The 6,706-nt window shown below is 36.6% G+C and overlaps 1 long non-coding RNA gene across 1 annotated transcript; it reads right to left on the bottom strand.

Annotated features, from left to right (window-relative positions):
- Positions 1-632: 632 nt before the first annotated feature.
- Positions 633-3,372, bottom strand: LOC119370420 (uncharacterized). The gene is made up of 2 exons (XR_016322181.1): positions 3,243-3,372; positions 633-2,729 (listed from the first exon to the last, which is right to left on the bottom strand). It is a non-coding gene; the product is annotated as an uncharacterized LOC119370420 (long non-coding RNA).
- Between the last annotated feature and the right edge of the window lie 3,334 nt (positions 3,373-6,706).

The raw sequence follows: 6,706 nt of genomic DNA, 5'->3' as shown, positions 1-6,706 counted from the left end.
GTTTTAAATTAAAACCAGTTAAGTAAACAAAATAAGTGAAGCCTATGGATTGAAAAATAATTGCAAGAAAAGATGGGATGCAAAGTGTGCTGAAAAACAATTGCCCATGGATTCATCTGTGAGACATTTTCTTAAAATTCTTGGAGGTCTGTATCAAAGTTCACCTCATGAAACCACTCTCAAATGTTTATATATGCTAAATTTCTCAAGAAGATCCTATCAAACAAAAGGGAGCTCGAAGAATATGAGACATGAAAGAATACAATGCAAAATGACATTTCTCCTAAACTTAAGGATCTTGTATTGGTAATGTGTGTATAAGAATGCCTCTATCATTTTGGAGCTAATGTCAGTTTGATGCCCTAAACAATTTTTTTAAAACTGAATCATCACTTAATCGCAATTGGCGGATAAATCCATGGTTGAAATCTTAGAAGATGTACCTATTAAAGTTGGTAAATTTCATATTTCAGAGGACTTCTAAATTTGTACCACACTTGGACGACCTTAAACACCTTAAACAATTCAGTATCAACCTAAGCAACATGCCATGGCTTGCCATTCCATACGAGGACAGGACGTGGCGAGTCCTCTGTAGGATCTTCAACATTATTTTTTAAAGAAAGAGGATGTAGTATGCAAGATAATTTGTCATTTATCATAAGAGCTTCAATAGCTAAAGGAAGCTCAAACCAAATTTGGAAGCTAGCATAATAATAAGAGGCCTTTGCTAAAGTATCAGCGACATTATTCGCTTGCCTCCAACCGAGCAAACTATAACATTGTTGCTGTTGCTAATTATATGACGATAATCTTCCAAGATGAGGTGCCATTCAGAAATCCTCGAAGAAGAGCCCAACTATTCCTTCCAAAAATCCTGAGCATCTGTCTCAAATACATTTGAAATTCCCTCTGCTTGATCCAGGAGAGGACCTCACGTAGTCCGACGGCCTTCCGTCTGGCTAGTTGTGTAAACGCCGTGACAATACTCTGATGATCCCAGGAGAAAACCTCCATTACTATCACGGAGCACAACACCGTATCTAGTCCGGTTTTGGTTCCCGAAGGTAGTTGCATCGATATTACACTTAACAAAACCCAGTGGGGGACCCTTCCAGCAGCATACCACATTGTCCTCATCCTCAACGTTCGCTGCATGGAGAGTTTCTTGTGCTTTACGCCAATTATACAAATTAATGAGCCATCCACAACGACACTGTAACAGTAGGCTGGTGCTGCTCCAATTTCCAGGTAGCCAGGTTCCGATGGAACCACAGAAGCCATGCCACTGTTACACACCTTTAGCTTCTCATTATCATATGCACGATGAATAGCCCCAAACCAATCTAAGAACGTTTCACCTGCAAAGTCAGCCATGGATACCTGCAAAATAGACCAACAGGCCAAAGCCCTTGGACACAAGACAGTAGCATGTGGTGTATTTTCCTCCATACCATAGTAGAAACACTAAATTAGCAACAGGGACCGATTTTTTAATTAAGTTAGAGCATGTGGGGAGTGTTTCTCTGGCAGCTTGCCATGCAATTGCATGTTCCATAAGGCTTTCCAAATAGGAATCAGTGGAGAGGTATGATTAGAGATTCGTTGAAAGGCCAAGAAGTAAGCTGTCCTAACAACCATTCTTTGTCCAATGCCACAAAAGCTTGTCCGAGACAGAACTCAAACTCAAAGGGTTTTGAAGAATAATCATAGCTTCCTCAGGTGCAACCAGACCCCTTATAATATCCACATCTCACTTCCGTCTTGCTTGATCAATGAGGTTAAAGACTAGCAACGTCTCAAACCCATCAAGAGCCACAGGTTGCACATAGAACCTCCCGTCCCTATTTAGCCATGGGTCGGAGAAAACTTTAATGTAAAGACCATCCCCCACCCTCCATCGAGTTCCTTCACTTAGCACCTGCTGAGAATGCATAAGACTCCTCCATGTAAAGCTTAGGTTATTCCCTAAATCGGTATCGTAAATATTTCCATCCGGATAATATCTAGCTTTGAGGACCAAAGATAGAAGAGTACTATGGTTGGTGGATAATTGCCAACCCTGCTTACCCGAAAGTGCTAAATTGAAACTATGAAGGTGTCGAAAATCCGTCCCTCCTTTCCGCTTACTTGCACACATCCTCTCCCATGACAGCCAATGAATAGATCTCCTATCATCCTTGTTTTTTTTTTTTCCCACCAAACTATTCATCATTCTTTCCAGCTCCACACATAAAGAAATAGTTATGGGAAAAATACTCATACAGTAAGATGATATAGTTTGTGCTGCGGATTTCAACAACATTTCCTTCCCGGCTTTAGACAAAAAACGATGCTTCCACTCCTGTAATCTATTCCACAAATGATCTTGCAAAAAAGCAAAAACACGCTTCTTACTTCTCCCAATCAAGGAAGGGAGTCCAAAGTAATGGTCATGGTCTAAAGGAGTTGAGACCCTTTAAATATTCGAATAGATAATTTTATATTCTTAGGTACATTAGGACTGAAGAACATACCTGACTTCTGAAAATTCACTGACTGTCCCGATGCCCGTCCATAGGTATTCAAAATGTTCTTAACTACAGTCCCTTCTCACTTCGTGGCTTCGAAAAAGAAGTAATTATCGATGGTAAACATGATATATGAAACACTTGGGGCCCGACTATTCAGCTTACACCCATGAATATCCCTAGTAAGTTCTGCGCGCTTAAATAAAGCCGACAACCCCTCTGCACAGATAAAAAATAAATATGGTGAAAGCGGTCCCCCTGTCATAAACCCTACGCTGGTGTGACCTAACCAACCGCACTTCTATTCAAACAAATGTTATATTTCACAGGACAAATGCACAACATAATTGATTCTATTCATCTATCCATGAATCCCATTTTCTGCATAACGGCCTCCAAAAAATCCCAATGCACATAATCATATGCCTTGCTAATATCAACTTTCAAAGCTGCAAGGCACTTCTTCCCCGTAGTTTTCCTTTTCATGAAACGGATAAGTTGAAAAGCTACTAAGATGTTGTCTGTTATCAGCCATCTAGGCACAAAAGCTGATTGGGAGACTGAAATGATTTTATCCAAGGCAACTTTAAGCTAATTTGCTAGGACTTTAGCTACAATTTTATAGATTACATTACATAAAGAAATAATCTTGAAATCTTTGACATGTTGGGGTTTATTAATCTTCGGTATCACCACAATATTAGTGACATTAAGAGAATCTGAAAAAAATACCTGAGTTCAACCAGCTAAGACAGCATTGCGTAACCATCCCCCACAATACCTAGAATTTCTAGTAAAAACACGGATTCATGCCATCCGGGCTCAGCGCTCTGTCCGGGTGCATCTGAAACAAAGCCTTCCATATCTCATCCACGAAAAAGGAGCTAGCAATAAATTATTATCGACCTCGAGAATAGAAGAAGGGATAAGTCGTACTAGCAGGTCACAGTCAGTAGACATATTAGGGAATAAATTATTAAAATAATCAATCACAATATTACCCATAGCCTGAGGGTCCTCACAACAATTTTCATTTTCATCAAATAAACCAGTTACAGGAGCAAAAGTGTTGGGTAGATACAACTTAGATTTTTTTTCTTAATCTCTCTATGCCTATTAAAAATTCCCTTATTGTATTAGTTTGCACTGGTCAAACCACCCCTATAATTATTCTTTGCCTCATATTAGTATGATTTTTTGATATAAAAACTTATTATATACAAAATTTGAATGATTAAATAACAAATTTTATTCGCAACACATATACATATCATATTACATTTAACCAACTTGATTATGAATGTAATACCCCTTTCGCTCCCGCAGAACCAAGCAAAAGATGTTACATTCCGCCGAAGACACATACTGACTTAATTGCTCAATACTTATTCAGTTAATTAATAAAAAAAAGTTTATTTTATAAAAATGTTGGAGTTTCAAAAATTTTAAAGTATGAAGCGGAATACTGAGTAATAAACTTATATAACAAATTAAGTTTAGTAGATAACAAAATTTGTTCAAATGAGATTATAGGTAAAGCCCCTCAAACAGACTCATTAAAATAGTCTAGGAAAAAAAACATAGTCCACATGATACATCAACCTTACATCTTAAAAGAAGTTCAATAAATTTAAAATAGGATAAAAGATTTCAGACGAAATATCAGAACTAATTCCAGTAATACTTAAACAAGAGACTTATAAAGTATTTAATCCAAAAATAATTACAATGTTCCTAAACTTATTAATTAGAAACCCTAATGATAGAACCAATACCCTCAATGAAATAAAACTAACACATGCCACGAGTCCACTTTAAGGACTCTCACCTATGACTGGAGATCTGAAGACTTCATCCTCTGACTGTAGATACTCAGGAACTAAACAACAATCCAAGTCTTCAACCACGTGAGATGAAATCATCGCGCTGAGTATAAAACTTAGCGGTACTCAACATATAGATGCATACACCAGGCACACAAGTATGGTTCACTGAAACCATACATATTTAAACCATATAATCCATGGCATCAAACATAACAGTTCATATCAACTCCATCTAAATACAATGGTTATCAAGCAAGGAGTTTCACCTTATAACTCTAACACAAATGATTATACATCATTTTAATAAGCTTAAATACACGGCAAAGTTATAACAATAGTAACCAGAATTCCAAGTAATTAAACATTAGTTGCAATATAAGAAAGTTGCATTACAAGCAACAACATAACTGTATGACTTTAAGTAACTTGTGTCACATGTAATCATATAACAGTATTAACATTAGTAATTCATATCTCATGAGGCTCGTTTCAATTCTCAATGTAATAGAATACAAACAACTCAGGTATCAATGATCATATTTCTTTATATTTCAAACACACACTACTTCAGAATGTCGACAAAATGTACACCACATCAGAATAAATTTAGAGTATATCCTTTTTATTAGATGGATTCAGAGCATATGTACTATATCAAGATATTATCAGAATATATACTTATACTGAAACATTAATAGTCATAATGCCATATCAGAATGTTATCAGTCTTACTGACAAATTAGAAAATGAAAATTTTGACTTACTAAAAGAGTGGCGATTCCACAAGTATCATCCTCAAGAGGACATCATTGATAACCCTTTAGAAAGGATGATGACTAGAACTCAACTTAGAAGATAGTTTGATAATGTTTCTTTCGTTTCTCAAATAGAACCTAAAAATATAGAAGATGCTCAAAATGATGAAAGTTGGATTGTTGCTATGCAAGAAGAACAGAATCAGTTTGAGATAAACTAAGTTTGGAAACTTGTTTCTAGACCTAAAAACCATTATATTATTGGAACAAAATGGATGTTTAGAAATAAGCTTGATGAACACGGTAAAGTTGTGAGAAACAAAGCTAGATTAGTGGCTCAAGGGTACAATCAAGAAGAGGGCATCAATTTTGATGAAACCTTACTTCAGTTGCTAGACTTGAGGCCATTAGAAGCTTTGTGCATTTGCTTGTTTTAAAAACTTCATGCTGTATCAAATGGATGTAAAAATTGCTTTTATAAACGGTTTTCTAAATGAAGAAGTGTATGTAGAATAACCACCCGGTTTTAAAATGTATGAAAAACCAAATCATTTTTATAAACTTACTAAAGCTCTTCATAGTTTAAAACAAGCTCTTAGAGCTTGGTATGAAAGATTGAGTAAGTTTTATTGGAAAATAGTTTTTCTAGAGGAAAGGTGGATACTACACTATTTATTAGAAACAAAGCACCTGATATTCTAGTTGTGCAAATCTATGTGGATGACATAATCTTTGGTCCTACTAACGACCTTTTTTATAAGGAATTTTCTAAGATTATGCAAGGTGAGTTTGAAACGAGTATAATGGGAGAACTAAACTTCTTCCTTGGGCTTCAAATCAAACAATGTGACGATGGAATCTTCATAAACCAAAGCAAGTACACTTAATAACTATTAAAAAGTTTAAAATGGAGAATGCTAAGGTATGTAGCACAATAATCAACCCATCCTCAAAATTAAAAAAAAGATGAAAATGGAAGATGTGGATGTTAAGTTGTTTAGAAGTATGATTGATTCTTATTATATCTAACTGTAAGCAGACCTTTGTTGACTATGATTTCAGCATCGGGCTCTAGAAAATTTCGGCATGGTTCCAACGGCATGAGAATCAGCCCGATTGGATATTGTTTGGGCCTTGAATGGACCTCCGAAAGCCCAAAAACCCCAAAATCAAAGGCCAGGGGCAGGGCAGTAATGTGCCTTGATCGGGGCCGACCAGCTCCTAGCTAACACCGATGAGCTCAAAATCCGTATCGATTTGGTGCCGACCGAGCACCTCAATCGGTACCGATTTTAGGGACCTTGGTACCATCACATTCCTGACCCAGCAGCCTCTTGGCCTATAAATATGGCCCTTTCCCCCTCATTTCAGGCACCTCTTGCTGCTTGATCGGGCACTTCTCAAGCATCAACGACTCTCAATCTCCCTTGAACAATTCTAAGGCCTTATAGTCCAACTATGCTCTTCTTCCTTAGTTGAGCCAAAGCCCAACTTGGATCTCAAAGTCGATCCTTTCGACTTTCACTAGCACTTTAGTCTTCCTTAGACTAAAGCTATTATTTAATTAATAAAAGAATTAATTAATAATTTGTAATTAACACTAGTATATAAGACT

Source organism: Jatropha curcas, chromosome 8, assembly GCF_041381405.1.
Source record: "Jatropha curcas cultivar XTBG-Jc1 chromosome 8, XTBG_Jcur_1.0, whole genome shotgun sequence".
Lineage (NCBI taxonomy): Eukaryota > Viridiplantae > Streptophyta > Magnoliopsida > Malpighiales > Euphorbiaceae > Jatropha > Jatropha curcas.
Note: the sequence above shows the minus strand (reverse complement) of the source record. Positions and strands in the feature narration are given on the sequence as shown.